At 36.4% G+C, this 26,217-nt stretch overlaps 1 long non-coding RNA gene across 1 annotated transcript; it reads left to right on the forward strand.

The window, feature by feature from the left end:
• On the forward strand, positions 1 to 25,564 carry LOC135714429 (uncharacterized). The gene is made up of 3 exons (XR_010518822.1): positions 1 to 187; positions 246 to 380; positions 25,405 to 25,564. It is a non-coding gene; the product is annotated as an uncharacterized LOC135714429 (long non-coding RNA).
• Positions 25,565 to 26,217: the final 653 nt, after the last annotated feature.

Consider the following 26,217-nt stretch of genomic DNA (forward strand, 5'->3'; position numbering starts at 1 on the left):
GGAACCCAGCAGATGAAACTCACTGCATAAATTGTCCCAGAGGAACTATACCAGATATTTACCATGAAAACTGTCAGCACATTCCAGAGGACTATTTAAAACCGGAATCTTTATATGCCATAGGTGCTATGACTTTCAGTAGCCTGGGAATAGTGATGACACTTTTTGTGGTTGGAGTTTTCCTAAAGTAGTATCACTCTAGCAGTGTGACAAATATATATAAATTTTGCTTATTTTATTTTTAGGAACAACGATACACCTATAGTTCGAGCCTCTGGTCGCGAGCTAAGTTACGTTCTATTAAGTGGAATACTCCTGTGCTATGGTGTCACATATGCATTGGTTTTCAAACCGAATGATATTGTATGTGGCGTGCAAAGGTGTGTATGTGTATGTAATAGATCTTTCCGTTTTTCATACTTATGATTTTATTATGACTTTCCATCTTGATAAGACTTTATTTACTTCGCCTTTAAATGTAGACCTTCTCCATAAAAAATGAAAAGTCTCAAAAAATGATGTAGCTTACCTTATAATCAAAATAAGGAAAAATCATCAATCTCTATAGGAATAAAGACACCAAAATCATGTATTGGCATGAGCTGTTTTTTCATGTTTTGAAAAAAGAGTGTAATAATATTAGAGCGCCACCATCATCAGCCATATCGAAGTCGATGAGGAGTCCTGATGCAGAAGATAAATGGTTATTCAATGGAATATGGAAGAACAGCTCATGATCAAAAGTAGGAAAAATAATCGTTTCGAATTACCTTTCTTTTGGCCATGACTTGTTCTTTCATATTTTTTTTAGAAATTGTCATCATAAGAAGCAGTACCGTGATTCTGCGCAGAGCCTAATTAAGCACTTTTTGCAAAAAAAAATCGGCCATTTGTAATTGTTTTCAAAAAGTTGTCTTTGACATTTTTCAATAAATTTTAGCACATAACCGTCACTTTTGATTGAAATGACGTTTGACGCAAAGTTTTTAAGAAAAGTAAATTAATTTTGGGAAAAATATACAGGTTAATTGTATTTTAGTAATGTTGACAAAACAATTAAAAAAGTGTTAAAAACAGGAATATCTCAAAAAGCATACTTTCAATATTTATAATTTATTTTTTAAATAAACCTCTTGTCATTCCGTTTCGCACGCTGAACCGATCAAGGCGCACTGGTCTCCTTGTACGCAACTATTTTTTGTTATCTTTTAGGTTTTTCCCCACGCGAAGATTTTTTCTCACCTAAGTTAGTTGACATAGTGTTAAACTAGTGCGCGAGTGAGGAAGCCGTTAATCATACGCCGAGCGCATTGATTACGGTCCAGCTTTAACTCATCATAATCGTAACATCATTATCGTACCATCAACATCAGCAAAATCATCACCACTATTTGCACACGATAGCTAAGACGAAAGTGTGAAAAATTGCCTACCGAGTCGACCGAGGCACACCAGCTACGAGGCTATTGACCCAACCGGCGTTGGGTCAAACAATAAAAAAAGGCAGTAGGCTCTGTCCACGAACGGCTGGTTTTGTTTTCGCTGGCGATGATTTCATCTGTTTTCCGCATATTTTTTGATTGTACCAAGTCAAAAAAAATATTAGTTTTTGCGTGTGGATAAGTGTAAATTAAGATCTATCACGTTTCAAGAAGCTTTTTAGTGATATTGTAATTAACGTGAAAACTCTGATATAAGAATTTGTTTCGAGTAGCTGTGCTGCTTTGGTCGAGGCTTTGGTGTCACGTTGATCGTTTTTTCTTTTCGCTGGCTTTTTGGTGCGTTGCCTTCCTCACAAGAAGAGTTTTACCATAGAACTCTAAGACTAGTAGGTCCCGAAGAAACGTGCACAATTATTTGGCTCAGCTCTGGTACTATCTTCGGTCCCAAGCTAATCGATTCACCCCTCGAAACATAGGAAAATCCACTAACCCCTCATTTTATCTGTCAAACTTTCATAGCGAATCAAAACAAACTTAGTGTAGTACTAGAATTTTAACTAGAAAGGGGTACGAAATCGATTTCCTTGGGACCAATAGGCTAGTCAAGTAGTGAGCCAATTTAAAATCGTTAGTTTCGTATTGATTGTACCGCGTTTTTTTCCTTTCTTTGTGCTGGCGTTCTGCCTTTGCATGTGATTCAAAATGTTGTGTCCGGTTGTAAAAAAAACTCGGAGATTTTTTCGATCATTGCGAGTGAACAAACCGGTGCTTTTTTGGAGGCAGAGTATGGTGAGATCCATCTGATAATAAATCAATCATAAATGCATATATTCATATATCACTATATACGCGCCAGATTTCGAAATCTGGAAGTGTGTTTGCAGTACCATTACTCATATAATAACGGTAGTGTTTACATGCGGGGCTTATTGTATGTGAAAGTAACCTCGGAATGGACAAGAATTACCAGGCATTCTGAAATGGGTTGCTGAATCTGCAGTAGAGCAAAGAAAGGAAGGACATCTCTGCATCGAGAAGTGAATAAAAATCACTGTACTTTTCAGTGCCACCTGGCGGTGGAAAGTAAGCTTTTCACACGGAAAATATTGGTAGCATTATACCAATTTCAATGACAGGTACAAGTACAGCTTGGCTGCTTCATAGCGGTTTTATCAAAAATTAAATATTTTTCTACCACTACAATTCATTCGTATGGTAAGTGTACAGTAAAGTAGAACACAGAAAATTCCGACACGGGCTCTTGATCTGTATGTAAAAATAAAGTCGAACAAAATTCGCTGAATTCGCACAACGGTGTATTTGAACAATCTGTCAAATTGAAACATGCACACTTAGAAAAAATCACCGACTTCGGTAATTCATTTACCGAATTCTCAACAGCTGAACGGTCGGTAATGTTTTCGGTAATCGAGAACATTACCGAAAAATCTGTAAACTGGATCAGCAAAATTAACTGTCAAATTTACCGAACGATCGGTAACGTTTACCGATGTGCATTGCTTGATTTGTAGTCGACTTTACCGGAGAACTGTAATTTTGAGGACGATATGCAAATTGAAAATAACCGAGAGATCTGTAATTTTATAAAAAGGTAACCGACTCAACTGTAATTTGCTTTAATATTGTTTCAAGGTGGCGGTCACTGCAACCCATGTAAAAATTTGGCAGCTGTCATGATCAATAAGTTAGTGTTGCAAATTGCACCACCAATGAACAAACCCGTTTTCGACGGAAGGATTCGGCGCTACACTGAAAACAAGGAAGCTTTGGAAGAATATTCCAAATGCTGTTTTCAGATCGTCGTCAACGGGAATGGAACTTGGACCTTTTTATTTTTCACAAGCACGAACGCATATGGTGGATTTGACGTTTACCTAGACCATTACCGAACTCAGTAATGGAACGCTTTGTTTACCGAAACTTCAGTAAAATATTTCACCGAAGTCAGTGATGAAGCTGATTTACAGACCTGCCGGTAAAAATGTTTACCGTTTTCGGTAAATTAAAATGAAATTACCGAAATTCGGTCATTTCATTTACAGTTTTCAGCAATAAAGCGAGAAAATACCGAAATATCTGTAATTTTTAGCATTACCGATCTAAGACGGTAATTTTTTTTACCGAACTCAGGGTCTCTGTTTAAGTGTGTGCTTATGGTGGTAACCCTCAACCGGTATTGTCGTTCTACTTGGAAGCTGTAAATTAGAGTCGCGAAAAATGTTTGATTAGTTTTTTTTGATTTATACGTTCAACCTAACGTATAGTGCACTGTCATTGGGTGATTACAAACAACAACAAAAAATCGTTTTTCGCTAGTCTGATTTTCCAGCTTTCAAGTGGAACGACAATATTATACATGGATTCAATCCCGATCTCAAATGTCAAGTTGATTTGGTATCAACGATGGTGTTAATCAATTATTATTATTTAGCTTTATTTAGGAGGCTTTCAGCCTTAGGCTGGTTCGCCTCCAACGAGTCTTAATCAATATAATCATTAACAAGCATTCAGCAGATTTTCCAAACAGGGGCGGTATCGAGGGGCGCGCACTAGTCTTTCATTACTAGGCAGCCTACTGACCAAATATTAAAAATCGTGTCATTTCATTACTTCAAATACACTGTACATTAAATACTTTCAATACTGACAATATTTGATACTTAAATTATTTTCAATGCATTCAAATTATTTGCCATTACATTAATTATCGTTAAGGTTCAATTTACTTTGATGCTTTTTCGAAAAATTCAAGAGCAGTTTTTTTCAACGCATTAGTTCAGATTGCAAAATGCTCGCACTATTCGATTCCTTTTGCTATTCTACACAAAATGACGCGAGCTTTTAGCAATCTGAAATAATGCGTCGAAAAAACTGCTTTTGATTTTTTCGAAAATGCATCAAAGTAAATTGAACCTTAATTATATGTTGATTACTTTCAATACCGCTAAAAGTATTTAAAATCAAATTATACCCGGCCTCAAAGTATTTAAATCACTACGAGGTATTTTAAATATCACTCCTTGGGCGGTATTAAAGGTTAATCCGGGTTGGAGTTAACCGCCATTAATGTACCAAGTTTGAAATCCTGGTTACCAATTTGGAATCCGTTGGTTAGCCCTGGAAAAAAATCTTTGTTCCAAAAGTTTGATGATATCTTCATTTAGAATTTATGGAAAATTAATCATTGAAATTTTTTACAATGCGATTAATTATTACGTTTGAAAACGTACATTATCTATGTCCGACTTTTAACGAGGAGGTGGGAGGGGGTCTGGAAACTGTGACGATCCATACAAAATTTTATGGGTTGACAATCCAACAAACAATTCAAAATCACAAACAAGCATACATATTGAATAAATACTGTTTAACAGTGTACAATGCTGAATAAAACAGGGTGTTGAATTATGCACGGTAAGAAAAAAGTACCCAAAAGTAAGTTCTTTTCACTCATCTCGGCACTATAGTGCAGGAACTTAAAAGTAGGTAAAGCGGGCCAAAGTAGTTTTCATTCACTTGTGTACAATTCGTATGGAATTTTCCTCTAGCTTTCTACCCAAAAGTAAGTTAGTTGTACCCAAAACTAGGTAAATATGATTATACTCAACGTTGGGTTTCCACACTTTACTACCCCTGTTGGGTGGTTTTGCTCCTCCGTTTTAGTCAACATCAAAAGGAGAAAAGGAGACAAACTAGTCAAAAGTAGGTAAAAGTGAACTTGTCGTTGGGCTCTTTTTTCTTACCGTGTGTGCTGAAAAAGCTCATTGAGATCGATCGATGCGCCTTTATTCCGCTGTTTGCTCTGATATGATTAATTTACTTATTAAAAGCTTTATAAACGTTGACTGTCTTCTTGATTCAGAATCAGAAGTTTGATCTGATAACAAACTGAATAAGTGTAATTTGTGCACACATTGACGCTTTAATTCGACTGTTTTCAATTTATTTAATAAAATGTTTTATTAGACGTCTTATAAATGTTTTCTAGCTCCATTATTGGATATCATTAAATTGCTTTACAATATTGCTGTATAAAGAAGACTCGGACACAGATAATGTACATTTTTAAACGTAATAATTAAATTTAATCGCATTGTAAAAAATAATTTAATGATTAATTTTCCATAAATTCTAAATGAAGATATCATCAAACTTTTGGAACTAAGATTTTTTATTACAGAGCTAACTAACGGAATTGGTAACCAGGATTTCAAACTTGGTGCATTAATGGCGGTAAACTCCAACCCGGATTTACCTTTAATACCGCCCCTGTTTGGTGATGATGATGATGATGATGATGGTCCCACCTCTTACCCCTACAAAGGTTTGAGCTGGACGATTTATCTTTAAGATAATTATATATGACATTTTAACCAGGTTGGCAAGCAAAATCGAACTGGTTTCAGTTACAGATACAAATTCCCTCTAGAGTTTACAGTTGCTTCACAGCGATATAAATGTGGAAAAGCTCAGGCGTCCACCTCTTAGTTCGCCTTTTTGTCCACCTAAAATATTCATAAGTATTACAAGCAACAAGAGTTAGTGAACAATCAACAAAGCATCCTATTACACTAGCAACCCCGCAATCTGATGCTATCATAGTTTTCAGCAATGTCAGGAATGCTCACGAACCCCCAACATTTGCCAGAAAACTTACAACTAACTCAAGGTATCTTCCAAATAACAAGGTTGCAAATACTCATTTCAGCATAAATAATGTTTTTCGGAATAATAAAACCAAAAGATGGTATGATGGCATGTTTTACTTGTATTGTCGTTCAAGTTGGACACTGGAAAACCCACACGCGACATTCGATTTTACCCTCGTTCTGTACGTTAAACATAACGTCGGACATAGTGCGCTGAATAGCGCATCATTGTGCAAATACAGCGCACTATGTCCGACGTTATGTTTAACGTACAGAACAAGAGTAAATTCAATTGGCGGGTGTGGGGTTTTCCGGTTTTCAACTGAAACGATAATAACTTGCAAGAAGAGGTTACAAAGTATGCGTTTGAAACATAAAATCTGTAAATTATGCTTTCTATGAGTCACAATCAGCGATTTGCTGATCGCTGAGTGAGTGAGTGAGTGAGTGAGTGAGTGAGTGAGTGAGTGAGTGAGTGAGTGAGTGAGTGAGTGAGCGAGTGAGTGAGTGAGTGATTGTGACTCTCATGAAGTGAAATAAACAGGTTTAATATGTCAAACACATTCTTTGCAACGTCTTCTTGTATCGTACCAATTCAAAATATGATCATGGCATCTAATTATTTCATAATTAAAAAAAAACATTGTTTTAGCTGAAATGAGTATTTGCAACCTTGCCAAATATTAAATTCAGTCCTCTATATCCGTAATACGTGCACGAGGCTCAAACCTTTGTAGACTACTTTTTTTATTTAGCTACACGCAGAAAAAAATATTTTAAACGTAATAATATTTGACGTAAATTTAATAAGAATTTCATTTTGTTTTGGCTGCAAAATGAAATCATTATTATTTCAACAATCCAGTATCTTTGTTTTTAAAAACCCATGGATTGTTAAATCAAAAAGAAAATCTTTTTGAATTTACAAGAGCTTTTATGGTTTTGACGTAAGCTGTCAAATTTGGCAGCTGGGTCAACAAAAAATATGTTTGTTTTTAAAAGAGATTTCTTGTTGATTCAATCATATTTATTTTATTAAGCCTAAAAATATACGCAGTAGAAATAAAAATATGTTTATTGATTCAGTTTTTAATAATTTGCGATTATTTTTATGTTTTGTTTTCTATTTGTTACCAACAGAATTACAATTAAATTTAAAAAAAAAAACTTTCTGAGGCATAAAATCTCTCCGGTTCATGAGCTAATGGGTCGATAGGTAGGGTCCAGGTGTGGGAGCGGCCTTCCTGGCGTTGGGAGCATTGGTACTCAGTACTGAAAATAAGATCGACGGAAAAAATCAAGGAAAAAAAGAAAAACTGCTTATTTTTTGCAACAGCAGAATACTTACTTACCTCTAGAGCTGAATCAAACGAGATTTTTTTTGTTATTGTTTACATTTTTGTCCGGGTTTTCACGAGGGAATGGTTGGTAGTTATTTTTGCATTCATGGCCCGGGGAATTGACACAACAAATAAATGTTAAATTAAAATTAACTATTGTTGGCTTGATAAAAGAATATTGTTATTTTTACAATAGTTGCAGTGGAAGAGTGGCTTATGAAAACAAAAAGAATCTTATTTTGAATTTATTTGAATAAATATTATCGAAACAATAAAATGCAATATAATTTCAACCGGAATTGTTTGTGTAAATACAAATAAAGTTTTTTTTGGTTCAATGCAAACAATTTTCTGTCCGTGTACTATTAAATCAAATATTAATATTCCATCATCACCATCGTGGCGCACAGAAATAGTTTTTGCAGTGCTACAATAATTATTAAAAAAAAAAAGTCATTATGACAGCTATCCATATAAAATAATCCGTTAGAGATAACTTCGTCAAGATACATAATTTGTCAATTCATAAAAATAAAATCACTGGATAACTGTTCAAAAGACAGTTTTAACGTGTGTCTTTTAAATTCTGTAAGTGTTGCTGAACGTTTTATATGTCTAGCCATCGAATTGAAAACATTTATTCCTTTATAATTTAATGAATTTTGTGAAGCACAAGTCAAGAATGTGGTGTTCTTATTTCAACCACGTTTCTAGTATTATATCTATGAAAGTCACTTCCTCTTTCAATTCGATCACACAAATATCGAGGCAGCAAACCGATACCTACTTTAAAAATGAACACCATAGTCAAATATACAATTCTATGCTTCACCGACAACCATTGTAAGGCGCCTAGCATCAAAGTTGAGGAAGTGAATCTATTACATTTCAAAATCAAACGCATTATTTTACTCTGCAAGCGCTGTAATCTCGATATCTGTGTTACATTGGCCAGAAATAAAATGGAAGGGCAAAAGTCTAGATGGGGAGCGAGGATTGATTTGTATAGTTGTATTTTACTGACAACAGTTAAATCGTATTTTCAGTCGACATAGAATTCCATACTTCTTGGCAATTTTCTTGATGACATTGTCAATGTGAAAGTTGAACTTAAGTGTGTCATCAATAATCACGCCAAGATATTTAATCTCCCGAACGCGATCAATAGTCTCATCATCAATTACAACAAAGACGTTCTTATTTACTCGATTCCACGAAAAAACCATAAATTTAGTTTTACTTGTATTCAATTTCAATTGCTCATACTTCTTAGAGAACGCAAATCTTCATTCATGTGTAAAACGGCATCATCCTTAGCTGCAATGAATAACACAGTATCATCTGCAAAAAGATTAATGTCGCAAAATCATAAAACACGTCGCAAGTCATTAATATACAAAATAAATAACAGGGGCCCTAATAAACTTCCCTGGGGCACTCCAAGGTTATTCCCCACGGGACTGGAAACAAAATCATTAAAAACAATCCGTTGAGTTCTGTCAGACAAATAGTTTTCAAACCATTTATATGCAGTACTCGTAATTCCAAAGCGCTTGATTGATCTTTATTTATTTATTTATTTATTTCTACTTGTCAACAGATAAAATAGTTACCCTAATGACAATTTTCTATATCTAAACATCAAAACTGCTTCAAACACAAAATTAACGCAAACATCTCTTAAAGCTACGCTTATTTTTCTCGCGGGACACATTAAAATCGAACACATAATAACAACTATTGAAAACGCGGCACATACTCAACATTGGTTCGTGTACGCCATAGTTGGTCCTCGAACGCTGGTTGTTGAAGAACGCATGCAGCCGGAGGTCCCGTCGTTGAGTGTTGATGTCAAGAAGACTGAGAAGTGTGGAGCAGTCGACGTTCCCTTGCAGAAGATCCGCAACGAAACAAGCCTTCGCCACATTACGCCTTCCTTCCAAGAGCTCCAGGTCGATGAGGTTACAGCGACTTTCATAGCTCGGCAAGTTACGCGGGTCGCGCCAACGAAGGTGTCGCAACGCAAAGCGAATAAACTTTCGCTGAACAGCTTCAATTCTATGGATGGCATTCTGATAGAATGGCGACCAAACAACGGCAGAGTATTCCAGTATAGGTCGAACCAGGGAACAGTATCAAGCCTTCAGGCAATACACGTCCTTGAAGCTTTTGGCGAAACGGAATAAAAATCCTAGATCTTAACAAGAAGGGCCTAGAAACTGTTTCAAAAACGCGTTTAAGATCCAAAAAAACAGCAACAATCGTATCTTTACACTCCAAGTTATTTTTCCACTTCGCTAATACCAAATTCAACGCGGTTTCTCAAGAATGACCTTCCCGATATCCCGATTGTTCTAGTATCAACAAACTATTACTATTTAAATACTCCAAGCAGCTGGCCTTTAACAATGTTGATGGGACGAAAATCTTCGGCTTTAATCGTTCCAGCAACTTTTTGAATAGGGACCACTAAGGATTCCTTCCAAATTTGTGGCACATGTCCAGTTTGTAATGATTCATTAATAAGGTGCAGCAAGATGTGGCCAATGACATGAAAGCAATCTTGAATAACTCTAGCATTAACATTATCTACTCCAGCCGATTTTCCTAATGAAAAACAAATAACTCTAAGTTCATCTAATGTAATTGGGTGAAAAACTTCAAATCTACAACTACTATTAACTGGCTGTTTTATTTCGTCAGGTTCATCGACCAATTCAATGGATTGATCAATGAAACACTGTCTACAAAATAATCATTAAACTTAGCTGCAATTACTTGTTCTGATTGTTCTAACGTGCCATTTTAAGTTATGGACCGCGGTTTGCAATTACCAGGTTTAAATAAAGATTTCAAAATTTTCCATAATTCTTTGCTGTTGTTTTGATGCTGATCAATCTTCCTTTGAACATATTCACAACGAGTTTTCTTTATCGATTGTGAATACTTATTACGCGCGATTGTGTACCTATTCCAATGAATGTCATTATTTGATCTACAAAACTTTTTGTACCATTTGTCCCTTTCCGTTTAAGATGCAAAAGATTCAAATTGTACCAGCTGTTCGAGTTCTTCATACTTTTGCTCAACTAGTTGATTAGTACACGTTTTCAAAGCGTTATTAAGAACAGCTGTAGATTCATCTAAGTTACCGGCCACGAATGGAAAATCCACGCTTCTCTCAACAAGATTCGAAACAGCTTGCTTCGAATATTTCCTCCAGCACTTCAATTTTACAAAATTGTCGTTATCGTTAGCATGGGCATGGAAAATCTGCTGAATGCTTGTTAATGATTATATTGATTAACATCATCGTCGATACCAAATCAACTTGACATTTGAGATCGGGATTGAATCCATGTATAATATTATCGTTCCACTTGAAAGCTGGAAAATCAGACTAGCGAAATTTTTGTTGTTGTTTGTAATCACCCAATGACAGCGCACTATACGTTAGGTTGAACGTATAAATAAAAAAAATAATAAAACATTTTTCGCGACTCTAATTTACAGCTTCCAAGTGGAACGACAATACCGGTTGAGGGTTACCACCATAAGCATGTTTCAATTTGATAGATTGTACAATTACACCGTTGTGCGAATACGGCGAATTTTGTTCGACTTTATGTTTTACATACAGATCAAGAGTAAAACCAATTGGCCCGTGTCGGAATTTTCGGTTTTATACTTTACCGTATACTTACTATACAAATAAATTTTATTGGTAGAAAAATATTTATTTTTTTATAAAACCGCTATAAAACAACCAAGCTGTACTTATACCTGTCATTGAAACAGGTATAATGCTACCAATATTTTCCGTGTGAAAAGCTTACTTACCACCGCTAGGTAGCACTGAAAAGTACAGCGATTTTTTTCACTTCTCGAAGCAGAGATGACCTTCTTTTCTTTGAATATACATTTTTATTTTTTCTAGTTTGAATATTATTTGAAATTACTGTAATTATTTGTTAACCATTTACCTAAAACACCATTGCGGCAATATTTAAACGCAATGCATAAACATGATAAAGGCGGAGGATGGTCGCTTTCTATCTCAGACGACGAGACTCTTAAGGTCCCCTCACACGAAAGTTGTTGAAATGGATACCCTTGACGTTCCAGTTGACTCGTTCTCCAGCAAATCTTATTCCTTGTCAAACTCGTTTCGTGTAACCTTTACGGGTTCAGCGTTACCTCACTACGTAGCTATTGGCAAAGTTCAGCTACCTGTACGTCTGTTTGTACCTCGGGTAATGAACTGCTCGAAATGTAATCAACTTGGTCACACATCGGACTACTGCTCAAACAAACCACGCTACGATCAGTGTGGCGAGCAGCATCCTTGCAGTGCCCCTCCAAAATGCGTGTGCTGCAAGGAGAGTCTGCATACCCTGACTGACTGCCGAGGTATGAACTGCAGGAAGACAACATTAACCGGTCTCTGCAAGCTTGCTCCTAGTGAACAATAGCAGAACTCTAGAAGAATACCGCTTCATCTTCTCAGACCACTTCAAAAAGCAGTAACACTTTCTCCATTTTGCCAGTTGATGATCTAGACTCTGACTCAGAGGGTGGTGAGGGTAGTCCGATTATTTTTAAAGGCAATACGAGAAAGCGAGCCAAAAAACACACCACCGAAAAGCTTCGTAAGACAACTCGTATGGACCACCCTACCCTCTTAGAAAAATCAAGAGGTAACGGAAATGCACCGAAATCCATTCCACCGGGCTTAAAACCATGTAATTATGACAAGGACTTCCGTCACTTCCAGGATCATCTAAAACAACCCAGATGTCCCAGTTTTCGACCAGAAAATCGTTTTCTGGTATTGTGGATAGCTTCTTCAGTATATTCAATATCTCTGACTCAACGAGGAGCATTTTTTTAATTTAGTGCTGCCAATTGTGAAAACTCTTTTGCAGCAACTAGCTTCTAGGTGGTGCTTCCTTGCATCGATCATATCCTTTGATGGATAATTCTCGGAATGAGGTCGGGGATATGATCTCTTTTCTTCAGTGGAACTGTAGAAGTCTTATATCAAAACTTGACGCATTTAAATTTTTAGTTCACAACTCACTCTCTGATGCATTTTTCCTTTGTGAAGAATGGCTCACTTCAGACAACGACTTGCTTTCCACGATTTCAACATTATTCGCCTTGACCGTGCAGATTCAGGGTTGCTTCTCGGGAACAACAAGCTCCATTCCTTTTATATAATCGATCTGCCTTCGGTGACAGGCATTGCAGTTATTGCATGTCAGATTAACATTCCAAGTAGATGCCTCAGTATATCTTCCACCGAGAACTGCAATTTCTCGTCAGAGTCTATCGGATATCTTCACAGTTTTCGAGAAAATGATTATTTTTCGTCTAGACAAATAGGTCGAGTCGAATGTTCCACAGCCGCAGGAAGTATTTGAGTAAAGTCAATACCCAAGCAACACGGCTTGTCATAAAGAAGTTGAAAATACTTTTTAATGACTTACGTAATGAATCAATAATACTGTAATATACGTCATTTAATACATTTATATAACCTAAAAAGCGAGGCCTCCCTTAGCTCAGTCGGTAAAGGCGCAGCTACAAAGCAAGACCATGCTGGAGGTGGCTGGGTTCAATTCCCGGTCCGGTCTAGGAATTTTTCGGGTTGGAAAATTTCTCGACTTCCCTGGGCATAGAAGTATGATTGGACTTGCCACACAATTATACAAATGCAAAAATGGTACAGGCATCGAAAGCTCTCATTTAATAACTGTGGAAGTGCATCTAGAACACTAAGTTGAGAGCACGCAATAAGCTAATATGCGATATGCAATAAGCTTGAAATGCGAAGAAGAAGAAGAAGAAGATAACCTAAAAAGCGCAAGACGCGGAGCTTATACAACTAAATACTGGTCTTATAACATGTTTTGGAAACATCATAAAAACCAGCGGCAAAAAAAACATTAACAAAAACTTGAGCATGGGATTTGAACACTGGTCCTTGGCGTGGTAGACTTATTACTTCCTAACTTGACCAACTCCGCTTGATGAGAGGTTTGTTATAAGTATCTATCATGTTCTTGCCAATGGCATGAAAATTATATTCTCGTTCAACACGCTTTCGATCCGTCATAAAGATGTTTTGTTAGCAGCAAAGCGTACATCTAATTGCCAGAGTGTTATTCTAAGTATTTTCAACTCCTTATAAGATAACCTGCACATTTTCAGTTATATTAATTTATGAGATGTCATAAACAAGTGTTTTCAACTTTCTTTATAACAAACCTCCGAATACCTCATAAGAAACTGTCAATCACTGCGTGAAGAGACAAGTCCGGCTCAATGGCGCCGTCAATGTTTACGTCAATCTGGAAAATTCAGAATCTCTTCAAAAACTTTATAAATTCTACTAAGATTGATTTTGCATACGACAAGTTTTATAGTGGTATTAAAACATTAAGATGCACGTTTAAATAATATTTAAAGATAAAAGCAAAAGAAAACTATTTTGGAAAATGTTGAATCAAGGAAGTATGAAGAAAACATCTTTAAACCTCATACATAACGTGGGATGTTTTCTGCATCACTTATAATACATTTTGTTCTAATTATTTTTCAAAAAGATGTTTTATGTGTTACTTACTAGAATTTTTTAACAATGTTTTGACGGATCTCCATAACGCTTTCGTTCCAATCCGAACTACTATTTGTAAAAACAAGGATAATCATTGGTTCAATTCTAGCATATGTAGGGCCATCGTTAATCGTGATTTATTATGCAAACAATGGAAATTAAGTAACAACGTGGTTGATCACCATGAGCTTAAAAGAGAACGAAACCACGCAAATAAGATGATACGCACAGCAAAACAAAATTATTTTGCTTCTCGTCTTGATCCAAAGGTTTCTCCTAAGGAATTGTGGAAGGGCACTTGGATTCGGTCAAGCAAATGAACAATCATCGAACAGCTTTACGGCTGATGAAATAAACCGTAACTTTAGCAATTATTTTTCCGACAATAATATTCGAAGTTTTAGTTCCACGGGTTCAAATGGTTAACCACGATGCTTTCTATTTTGATAGAATAAACCAAGTAGATGTCATAAATGCCATGTACTCCATCAAATCAAATGCTCTTGGAGTCGACATGCTACCAATGAAATTCTTAAAGGCTATTTGTCCTCTATTAACTGAGACTATAACACACTTATTTAACACTGTTGTAACTACAAATGTATTTCCAGATGCTTGGAAGAAATCAAAAATTATACCAATTAAGAAAAAGGCTAATTTTAACACGTTAGAAAACTTGCGACCTATTAGCATCCTTTGCGAATTATCAAAAGTATTTGAAAAAATTGTTAAGATAAACATTTGCGATAACATCAATAGACACAATCTTCTGAATCAATTGCAGTCAGGTTATCGTTCGAAACATAGTACTAAAACAGCTATGCTCAAAATAATTGATGATATAGGTCTAGTAGCAGACAAGGGTCTCCCGGTTGTTCTAATACTATTAGATTTTTCTAAAGCGTTTGATACTGAGTCGCATAAAATTTTATGTCAAAAACTGAGATCAAATTTTGTTTTGTCCGATCATGCCGTAAACTTGATTAATTCTTATTTAAGTATGCGTACACAGGTCGTATTTAATAATGGAGTTTTTTCTCAATTTATTTCCATAACATCTGGGGTTCCACAGGATTCTATTCTGGGGCCAATTATATTCTCATTGTACATCAGTGATCTCCCTGAAGTAATAACGAATTGTAAATTTCATCTGTTTGCCGATGATGCTCAGCTATACTTTGACTGTACAAGTAATTCTGTTGCTGAATTTTTTCAAAAAAAAAAATGAAGACTTGAAGAGGATCCTAGATTGGTCTGTAAAGAATATGCTTAGCTTGAACTCCAAGAAAACAAATGCAATTTTTATTACAAATAGTTCTTTTCAAAATATATTAAAACTTTCATTGCTTTTAGACAATGAAACAATTAAATACGTCGATAATGCTACCGTATTCAATCCAATTTTGGATGGGATAAATATGTGTTGTCACAATGTGGAAAAATGTATGCTTGTTTACGTTCACTTCCCATAACATCATCATTTCTTAGAACTGAAGTTAAAATTAAACTATTCAAAAGCCTTCTTCTTCCGTATTTTTTAGCATGTGATTTTCTCCTCGATGATGTATCCGCTGGTACGTTCAATAAACTTAAGGTGGCTCTTAATTCATGTGTTCAATATGTTTTTAAATTAAGTAGATATGCTAGAGTTTCTCACCTGCAACATCATCTAATAAGATGCCCTTTGGTAAACTTTGGCAAGCTACGTTGTTGTTTATTTTTGCATAGTCTGTCGAGAACAAAACAACCCGGTTATCTACACAGAAAATTGCAAACTTCACAAAGCAATCGGTCCATTAAATATATTTTGCCAAGACATCGCACGTCAAAGTACGGGAACTCTTTTTTTCGTGCGAGGTGTAGTTCACTGGAATTCTTTACCCAATAGGCTAACTAATGTAAATTCGTTAACAGCATTTAAGAGAGGATGTATTGAGCATTTAAGTTGAGTAGTAAATGTAGTTCGGTAATGCAAAACTAACTGTTTGAATTACCCTAGACTGAGAAAGCCATAAAAACGAAATCTCCAAAAAACCAGTCGAACAACCAAATAAATAAATAAATAAATAAATAAATAAATAAATAAATAAATAAATAAATAAATAAATAAATAAATAAATAAATAAATAAATAAATAAATAAATAAATAAATAAATAAATAAATAAATAAATAAATAAATAAATAAATAAATAAATAAATAAATAAATAAATAAATAAATAAATAAATAAATAAATAAATAAATAAATAAATAAATAAATAAATAAATAAATAAATAAATAAATAAATAAATAAATAAATAAATAAATAAATAAATAAATAAATAAATAAATAAATAAATAAATAAATAAATAAATAAATAAATAAATAAATAAATAAATAAATAAATAAATAAATAAATAAATAAATAAATAAATAAATAAATAAATAAATAAATAAATAAATAAATAAATAAATAAATAAATAAATAAATAAATAAATAAATAAATAAATAAATAAATAAATAAATAAATAAATAAATAAATAAATAAATAAATAAATAAATAAATAAATAAATAAATAAATAAATAAATAAATAAATAAATAAATAAATAAATAAATAAATAAATAAATAAATAAATAAATAAATAAATAAATAAATAAATAAATAAATAAATAAATAAATAAATAAATAAATAAATAAATAAATAAATAAATAAATAAATAAATAAATAAATAAATAAATAAATAAATAAATAAATAAATAAATAAATAAATAAATAAATAAATAAATAAATAAATAAATAAATAAATAAATAAATAAATAAATAAATAAATAAATAAATAAATAAATAAATAAATAAATAAATAAATAAATAAATAAATAAATAAATAAATAAATAAATAAATAAATAAATAAATAAATAAATAAATAATAAATCTAAAGCTTCATGTAAGATAGCATTTCCAACCAACTCTGAAAATCGCAAACTTCGCGCATAAAGTAACATACAAAAAAATTGAACGAAGAGGTGTTTATAAACGCACATATTTTTTTAAAATACTTTATTACAGAGATTTTTAGCCGTAGGCTAGTTCATCTCTTCACACGCACACAATTCAAGCTGAACATTGCATTAGGTCCTAAGTAACATTGACAGATTCTCTTCGTCGACTTTCTCTTTGTATCTCCATGGATTTGTATATTGTGTAGCAAACGCAATGATAATCTATACTCAGAGAAGCATTGAACATTTCCCGCCTTAAAGGTTTCCTTGACCGGACTGAGAATTGAACCCACCGCCTCCGACTTGGTAATACCATTGACTAACACTAAGGCCAGGGAGTCCTGAAGAGAAATGCTTTATTTTTATGCTCAGGAAGTACCAGACCTTCGGTCCAAGCTAATTGAAGCACCCTCCAAACCCCTCATAATACCATGTAAAATTTATAAGGCGAATAAAAAAAAACTTTGTCAGGTTCCAGTACGAGAATGAGGTACGCTTATAGATGTACTTGGGACCAACGAGGGGGAGCATGTGGCTATCAAATACGAAATATCGTCGCCTACCTTGCATACCTGGTTCCAAACATAAACAATTCATACAAAACCTACATGGTTTGTTTAAGTTTGGAACCAATTTCATACAAGAATGATGAGTAGGCTGATTTAATAGCACGTCACCTCCCATGGACCAACGGGCTAGTCAAGTAATTAGCCAATTTAAAATCGCTAGTTTCGTATTGGTTGTTGGTAATACCATAGAGGTAACTCTAAGACTAGAAGGTCCCGAAGAAATGTGCTCAAATTTTTGGTTCAGATCTGGTACTATCTTCGGTCCCAAGCTAATAGATGCACCCCTCAAAGCATAGGAAAATCCACGAATCCCTCATTTTATCTGTCAAACTTTCATAGATAATCAAAACAAACATAGTGTAGTATTAGAATTCCATCAGTAATGGGGTACGTTAATCGATTTGCTTGGGACCAATATGCTAGTCAAGTAGTGAGCCAATTTAAAATCGTTAATTTCCACCGGTTGGTAATACCATATAGGTAACTCTAAGACTAGAAGGTCCCGAAATAACGTGCTCAACTTTTTGGCTCAGCTCTGGTACTCTCTTCGGTCCCAAGCTAATCGAATCACCCCTCGAAACATAGGAAAAACCCATAACCCCTCATTTTATCTGTCAAACTTTCATAGCGAATCAAAACAAACATTGCGTAGTACTAGAATTTCGACTAGAATGGGGTACGTTAATCGTTTGCTTGGGACCAATAGGCTAGTCAAGTAGTGAGCCAATTTAAAATCGTTAGTTTCGTATTGATTGTTGGTAATACCATGTCCTTTGACTATATGTTTTTAGTATTACTTCTACGTGAAGTCAACGATTTACATAGTTGAAGATGCTAATTTCAAATAACAGACTGTAGTGGTAATTTTTATACGATAGTTCCGTTAGAGTACGGCAGTGTGAAGATTGTATATAGATATTAGAATAGCGAACTAGGACAACTTTTAAGGAAGGTACAAATCGTTTTTTTCATCTCTCTTTACCAAACTCCCCCTTTGGAGAGGGATGGTGAGGGGTGTCCCCCCCCCCCCGCCACCACTGGCAAAAAGAGATGAAAACCGACCCGTTCAAGTACCAACTGTGTGTTTGAAACAGTTCTACCGATTTTTACCGCACTTCAATTGTTATTTGAAGGAAGGCATCCAGTCGTAGGTTTGGAAATTGCAACTATTGTTTACCCCTACCACGATATGTGCTCCTGTCATCGTCGACTTGACGATCTCGAGGGGACACGGGTGGGGTAGGTGTTGCTACTGTACCTTTCGACCATTGACAGTAATTGATGGTATGCTCCCATCCAGAGTTATGTACTTTGACTATATGTTTTTAGTATTACTTCTACGTGAAGTCAACGATTTACATAGTTGAAGATGCTAATTTCAAATAACAGACTGTAGTGGTAATTTTTATACGATAGATGGAGTAGATGAAAGGACACCCCTCACCATCCCTCTCCAAAGGGGGAGTTTGGTAAAGAGAGATGAAAAAACCGATTTGTACCTTCCTTAAAAGTTGTCCTAGTTCGCTATTCTAATATCTATATACAATCTTCACACTGCCGTACTCTAACGGAACTATCAACTCTATGCTTTCATCTACTCCATCTATCGTATAAAAATTACCACTACAGTCTGTTATTTGAAATTAGCATCTTCAACTATGTAAATACCATGTCTTTATCGACTAGGATATGTGAGGCCGTGATTCAGAACTATACTAGTGATGTCAAAAGATCCACCTGAGCAACTTTGCCGAAGACACCAAACCACTAAGGTGCAATGGTGCAGCACGACGATTTTTGTTCAACAAAAGTACCATTCGGCCCCAGTGTTCAGTGTACCTTTATCGAACAAAACGATATTTATTAACACGAAGGAGAATTATTGACAATAATATTAATGATGTGAATACATAAATTTTGTCAATATCAATGTATTGATGTCAAAATATGATGCATTAACCATACGATTATTGTCGATAAATGCAATCGTGTAGGGTTCACTTAAGGAATAGACCACCGTGTTTCACGCACAGAATGACAGTAGTCACTTTAACGCTCTTGGGTCATTCGTGATTCGTCCGGGTGAGATTTGTACTCCTGACTATGGCTTGAGTGGTATGGATGTTAACCACTACGCCGGGGTCGCCCCCCTTTAGAATGACAGTTGTTTGTGAGATTTTCCCATTGGCATTGACGGCGACTCTGTGTCTGTAGCTCTTTATTCCTATGATAAAATCCATAAGAAAACCTCAGACTGCGCGTGAAACATGGTGGACCTGGTACTATCCTTTCACTCCACCAAAAATTCGTATAAGAAACTGTCAATCTCAATCATGTCAATCAAGAAACGGTGTTTGGACGGTGCCGTCAACGCCAATGGAAGTAAAGAGCTATAATAACGCCGTAAACGCAAATTCTCATTGGACATGCATACACTAGCTGTGTTTAATGAAACAGTCGTACTATAGGATGCTGCACGCTGACGTCACGAATGAACGCGATGAACCCGCATTCATCAGTTTGACATCCAGTGGTGGTTTGTTTACCTTTGCTTGTAAGTCAATTCAAGTGGATTTGAGGTTTTAAATGAAAAGAATTAATAGATATGATATCCGTATGTTCGCTTGAAAAATATTCCTCTCCAATAAATCTAAAAAAATGTTTAATAATTTTTTTAATTTTTTTTTTCTAAGTCCATGTAAACAAACCACTGCCAGATGTCGAAAAAAGTTTAGGTTAACCCGACGGTTCAGCTCCCTATAGTCGCTATATTTATAGTCTGGCGGATAGAATTTCGGGAACCAATTGAGCTGACAAATAGCGGAACCAATCGAGCACATCACGATCAACAAGAGAAAAGAGCATTTCAGCTTTTACGAACAAAAATTCGGAAACCGTTTTCTCGTGACTCAAGGCTCAGATACGCAAACCAACACCATCAGCGGCTAGGAAAGTTTCCCCTATCTGATGAAGTTGTTAATTTGCGTTCGGTTGGCGATGATAGAAGTATCCATGTTTTGTCTATAAAAGTTGATGGCACCTTTTTAAATATTGATCTTCAATATATTGAATTGGTTCCGCTTCGAAATTCTATCCGCCAGACTATAAATATAGCGACTATAGTTCGCACTCGCTCGAAGTTGCTCGGACTTACTATCTGTTAAAAATAACTGTCAAATTAGGGGGAACGACACTCATTCAGATGCATTATATTTCAAAAAAGACTTGGCGTGAGAGTGGATGGAAAGAATAGACGAGTGCACGGGTGAACTTTTGTTCATCTACTGAAAAAAAATTTGACACAACAGCGGGGCCCTGTTTACTAAAAATGAACACATGAATAATGCTCACGTAACATTTGAAAAGGGCCTATCAACTTTTGTAAATAATTTGCTAGCTCCTTTCCACGAGAACCGAATACGTCCACGTAAACCAAGAGCACTATCGGAAAGGGGGGAATTTCCCCTACCCGATGGTGATGTTAGTTTGCGTGGGCGTATTCGGTTCGCGCGAAAAAGGCTTAACAAGTTTTGTGTACGAAAGTTGATAGGCCGGTTTCAAATGTTACGTGAGTATTATTCATGTGTTCATTTTTAGTAAACAGGGCCCCGCTGTTATGTCACTTTTTGTCGAGTGAGTGAACTCAAATCCATCCGTGCACTCGTCTATAGATCGGATTAGACAAAAGGATAAACAGGGATGTTCAGGATGTCTTGAAAAAAAACAATAGGGAATGCATAAAAATAGAACAATCTAATTTTTTTTCGTTGATGTGGATGCTAATGCGGATTTGAGGATAAAATCGATGTGGGATGAGGATGTGCCATTCCCCCTGTGTCAAACCTACCTAGAGCGACTACGAACTTGTTCGACCTGCTTGTCTCAATGAACACCCTTTTGAAGCGATTTGCAATTTTCTTTATTTGTGCAGTGCAAAATTCTAATTGGAAGAAGATTCGTTTCTTCTTGTTCTTCTCTGAAATCATCGTGGTCATATGTCAAAATCGATCTCTGCGACAACTTCAACATGACAATACTTAACAATGGAGAAGTAACACGTTTGGCTGGTCCATCCTCGAATGGTAGCAGATTAGACCTCACCTTTTGCTCCAATTCACTATCGTTGGATTGCACTTGGCATGTAATCCAGGATCCGCACGGTAGTGATCATTTGCCGATCAAAATTTCAATTGCCAGTGGGTTCAACTCGTCAGAATCCGTTAACGTCGCGTATGATCTAACCCGTAACATCGATTGGACTAAGTTCCAATCCGCGATAGACGATACAGTATCGTCAGTGGAAGAGCTTCCGCCGTTGGAGGAATATAATTTCCTCTCTAATCTCATCGTCGACAGCGCACTTCAAGCTCAAACACGACCGGTGCCGCGATCGTCAATCCGTAAGAAAATACCATCGCTCTGGTGGGATCAACAATGCACGGAGGTTTACCGTAAAAAGTCCGACGCGTTTAAACTTTTTTGGAAACGCGGAACACGCGAGCATTTCGACGCATACACATCTCTTGAACGCGAACTCAAGAGCCTCATCAAGGCCAAAAAACGGGGTTACTGGTGGCAGTTTGTAGACGGATTGTCGCGCGAAACGTCTATGAATACGCTTTGGAGTACGGCGCGAAGAATGCGTAACCGGTCTATTAACAACGAAAGCGAGGAATGCTCGGATCAATGGATTCTTAAATTCGCGCGAAAAGTGTGTCCGGATCCAGTCAGCCTTTTTCAATGGTGGAACTTTCTCTCGCTCTCCTTTCGTGTGGCAATTCTGCCCCGGAATCTGATAGAACCAACTTGCTGAAAAACCTCCCAGACGTCGCTAAGAGGCGCATGTTGAACTTGTACAATCAGTTCTTGGAGCTCAATATTGTTCCCGACGATTGGAGACGAGTAAGGGTGATAGCCATTAAAAAGCCTGATAAACCCGCGTCGGATCACAATTCGTATCGGCCCATCGCGATGCTGTCGTGTATTCGGAAATTGATGGAGAAAATGATCCTTTTTCGCCTCGACGAATGGGTTGAGACGAACCACCTTCTTTCAGATACTCAATTTGGTTTCCGTAGGGGTAAGGGAACGAACGACTGTCTCGCGTTGCTTTCCTCGGAAATTCAGTTAGCTTTTGCTAAGAAAGAGAAAATGGCTTCTGTGTTCTTGGATATCAAGGGGGCTTTTGATTCAGTATCCGTTGAAGTTCTTTCAGAGAAACTCCACGCTTGTGGATTGTCTCCATTAATGAATATTTTTTGTACAATTTGCTGTCAGAAAAACATATGAGCTTTTCTCATGGAAACTCTACAGCTTTTCGATTTAGCTACATGGGTCTCCCCCAAGGCTCATGTTTAAGCCCCCTTTTGTACAATTTCTACGTTAGAGAAATTGATGTCTGTCTTAGTGACAATTGCACGTTGAGACAACTTGCTGATGACGGCGTAGTGTCTATCACAGGGCCAAAAGAGGTTGACCTGCAAGGACCCTTACAGGATACCTTGGACAATTTGTCTACTTGGGCTATTCAGCTAGGTATCGAATTCTCCACGGAGAAAACTGAGTTGGTCGTTTTTTCTAGGAAGCATAGCCCAGCACAACCGAAGCTTCATCTTTTGGGTAAACCGATCACTCATTCCATGTCTTTTAAATATCTCGGGGTCTGGTTCGATTCCAAATGCACCTGGAGATCCCACATTGAGTATCTGAGACGAAAATGCCAACTAAGGATCAATTTCCTTCGATCAATTACCGGAACGTGGTGGGGAGCCCATCCACAAGATCTTCTGACGTTGTACCGGACAACGATTTTATCGGTTTTAGAGTACGGTAGTTTTTGCTTCCAGTCGGCAGCTAAAACGCACATCATCAAGCTGGAACGGATGTCTTCGTATCGCGTTAGGATGCATGCACTCGACTTATACTATGAGTCTCGAAGTGCTGGCGGGCATGTTGCCACTATCCGTCCGTTTTTCAGAGTTATCTCTGAGGCTCCTCACCCGTTGCGAAGTAATGAACCCACTGGTGATCGAAAATTTTGAGAAGCTTCTGGGGCTAAATCCTCAAACATGTTTTATGACTTTGTACTACCTATATTTAACACAGGATGTTAGCCCTTCAAGAAATATTCCCAATCGTGTAGTCTTCTCCGATTTCGGCAATTCAGTGAATTTTGATTTATCTATGACGCAGGAAATCCGCGGAATTCCAGAGCATCATCGTCCTATGATTGCTCCGTCATTATACGCTGCAAAGTTTGGCCATGTTGATTCTGCAAGAACGTTTTTCACAGATGGATCTCTAATAGAGGAGTCCGCTGGTTTTGGTGTTTTTAATGAATTTCATAGCGCCTCTCGAAAACTTGAAGCTCCTTGTTCTGTGTATGTGGCTGAACTGGCAGCAATTCACTACACTTTGGAAACTATTGCTTCACTTCTTCCACACCACTACTTTATTTTTACGGATAGTCTCAGTTCTGTCGAGGCTATCCGTTCCATTACGCCGGTAAAGCACTTCTCGTATTTTCTCTTGAAAATACGAGAACTGCTTAGTGCTTTATCCGTGCGCTCTTTCATGATCACCTTTGCGTGGGTCCCTTCGCATTGCTCAATTTTGGGCAATGAGAAGGCGGATTCACTTGCGAAGGTGGGCGCTATGAAAGGCGACATTTATGATCGACAAATCGCCTATAGTGAATTTTTCTCTATTTATCGTCAGCAGTCGCTCGTTAGCTGGCAACATCAATGGAGTGAAGGAAGCTTGGTACGATGGCTACATTCAATTATCCCTAAGGTGTCGAAGTTTGCATGGTTCAAAGGGTTGGACTTGAGTCGAGACTTCATACGCGTGATGTCTCGTCTCATGTCCAATCACTATTGCCTAAACGCTCACTTGTTCCGTGTGGGGTTGGGAGACAGCAATCTCTGTGAATGTGGACAAGGTTACCAGGACGCTGATCACATCCTTTGGTCTTGTGCGGAGTATCGTGGAGTCAGATCACATTTTTATGATTCCCTTCGGGCTCGAGGTAGACAACCTAATGTTCCAGTTCGGGATATTTTGGCTAGACGCGATCTGGAGTTTATGAAACTCATATATGTTTACTTTAAGGATATTAACCTTAGATTGTAAGTTTGATTAACCTTGTGTTTAGTTTGTATTTTGTACGTGTGGGTTTTTTTTTCAATGTTTGTTTTCAAGATGAATAGAAATAATTTCATGCTTTATGATTAATTAAATAGTTGTATCGTAAACCACATTTCAAACATCCTTCTTCCCTTTTCCCATCCAAAAAATTGTAAATCTCCACTAACCTCGAGACAACCGCGAGTACTCGGTCCAGTTCCTTTAACTTTAAATTTAAGACAGTAATAATGTATAACGCAAAAGATAACTCGGCTCTGTAAAGTTTAATCGATTGAGCCTGTACAAATAAAGTAATTATAAAAAAAAAAAATATGTCAAAATCGAAACCGAGTTCGACCTGTTAGAACTTACTACTAGCATAGTGCGAGCTGTTTCAACCACATCGCATTCGTTAGTGTTTTGGCTGTATGAACACCAGTACAAACAACTCAAAGTAGGTTGGATCGGCTGTATGAACGCCAAAAAATAGAACGAACTTTGTTGCGATCTGTTTCGACCAACCAATATTCTCGGGTTCGTTCGCAACATTTCCATATAAACATACACACGCAAACGAGAATATTGGCTTTTATTTAATATGACATTACAGTAGGAAGATCCATACCCATTCATATGCATTTTTATATTCACAGATTTTGGTCCGGCTTTTCTTTCACTGTAGTTTATGCAGCACTTTTGACAAAAACCAACAGAATCGCGCGAATATTCAATGCAAGCACGAAATCTGCAAAGCGACCTTCATTCATTAGTCCACACTCACAATTAGTTATATGTGGTATCCTCATATCGTTCCAGGTAAGCAATGTTTAGAGGTAAATATGTATCACTATTATTTTATATTTTTTGTGTTCTGACCATGATCTGTACGGCCGTTGAGTCTGACGCATATTTGAGTTCCATTTATTCAAATTCGCAAAAACGTATTTCATTCATAAACTGAGAAAATTTTTTACTCAAATACGAGTAAATGTCACATTTGAGTGACATTTAGTCATGCATGAGTGACAGTTACTCATGCATGTCGTGTACATTGTACAGTGACATCTTCTTATTCTTTGGCTTCCACGTTCCAATTGAACCTTTGTGTCTGCTCTCAACTCTTTTGAGAACATGCACAGTTATAAAATGAGAGCGCTCTAGCCTTGTAATATTTATGCTATCATATATGTGGCAAGTCGAGAAATTTACATTCCGAAAAATGTATTGCCAGGACAGGGAATCGAACTCGCCGCGCATTTTTCGATTGTGTGTCAACTTCGCTCTAAGAGCGTCACAAAAAGCTACGTCATGATTCGTAGTGAGCACTTACAAATCGTAAAACCCAAGAAGAATACTAAGATGAAAATGTCGGAAGAAAAACTATCTATTTTATGTCGTTTTCGTTTTTGCGGTGTAGCACTGGTGTAGTGTAAGCAGGAATAAGTGCGAGTCTTTGACAGCTCAAC

This window comes from Ochlerotatus camptorhynchus, unplaced genomic scaffold (assembly GCF_037179485.1).
Source record: "Ochlerotatus camptorhynchus isolate MF236.1 unplaced genomic scaffold, CSIRO-AGI_Acam_v1.1 ptg000645l, whole genome shotgun sequence".
NCBI lineage: Eukaryota > Metazoa > Arthropoda > Insecta > Diptera > Culicidae > Ochlerotatus > Ochlerotatus camptorhynchus.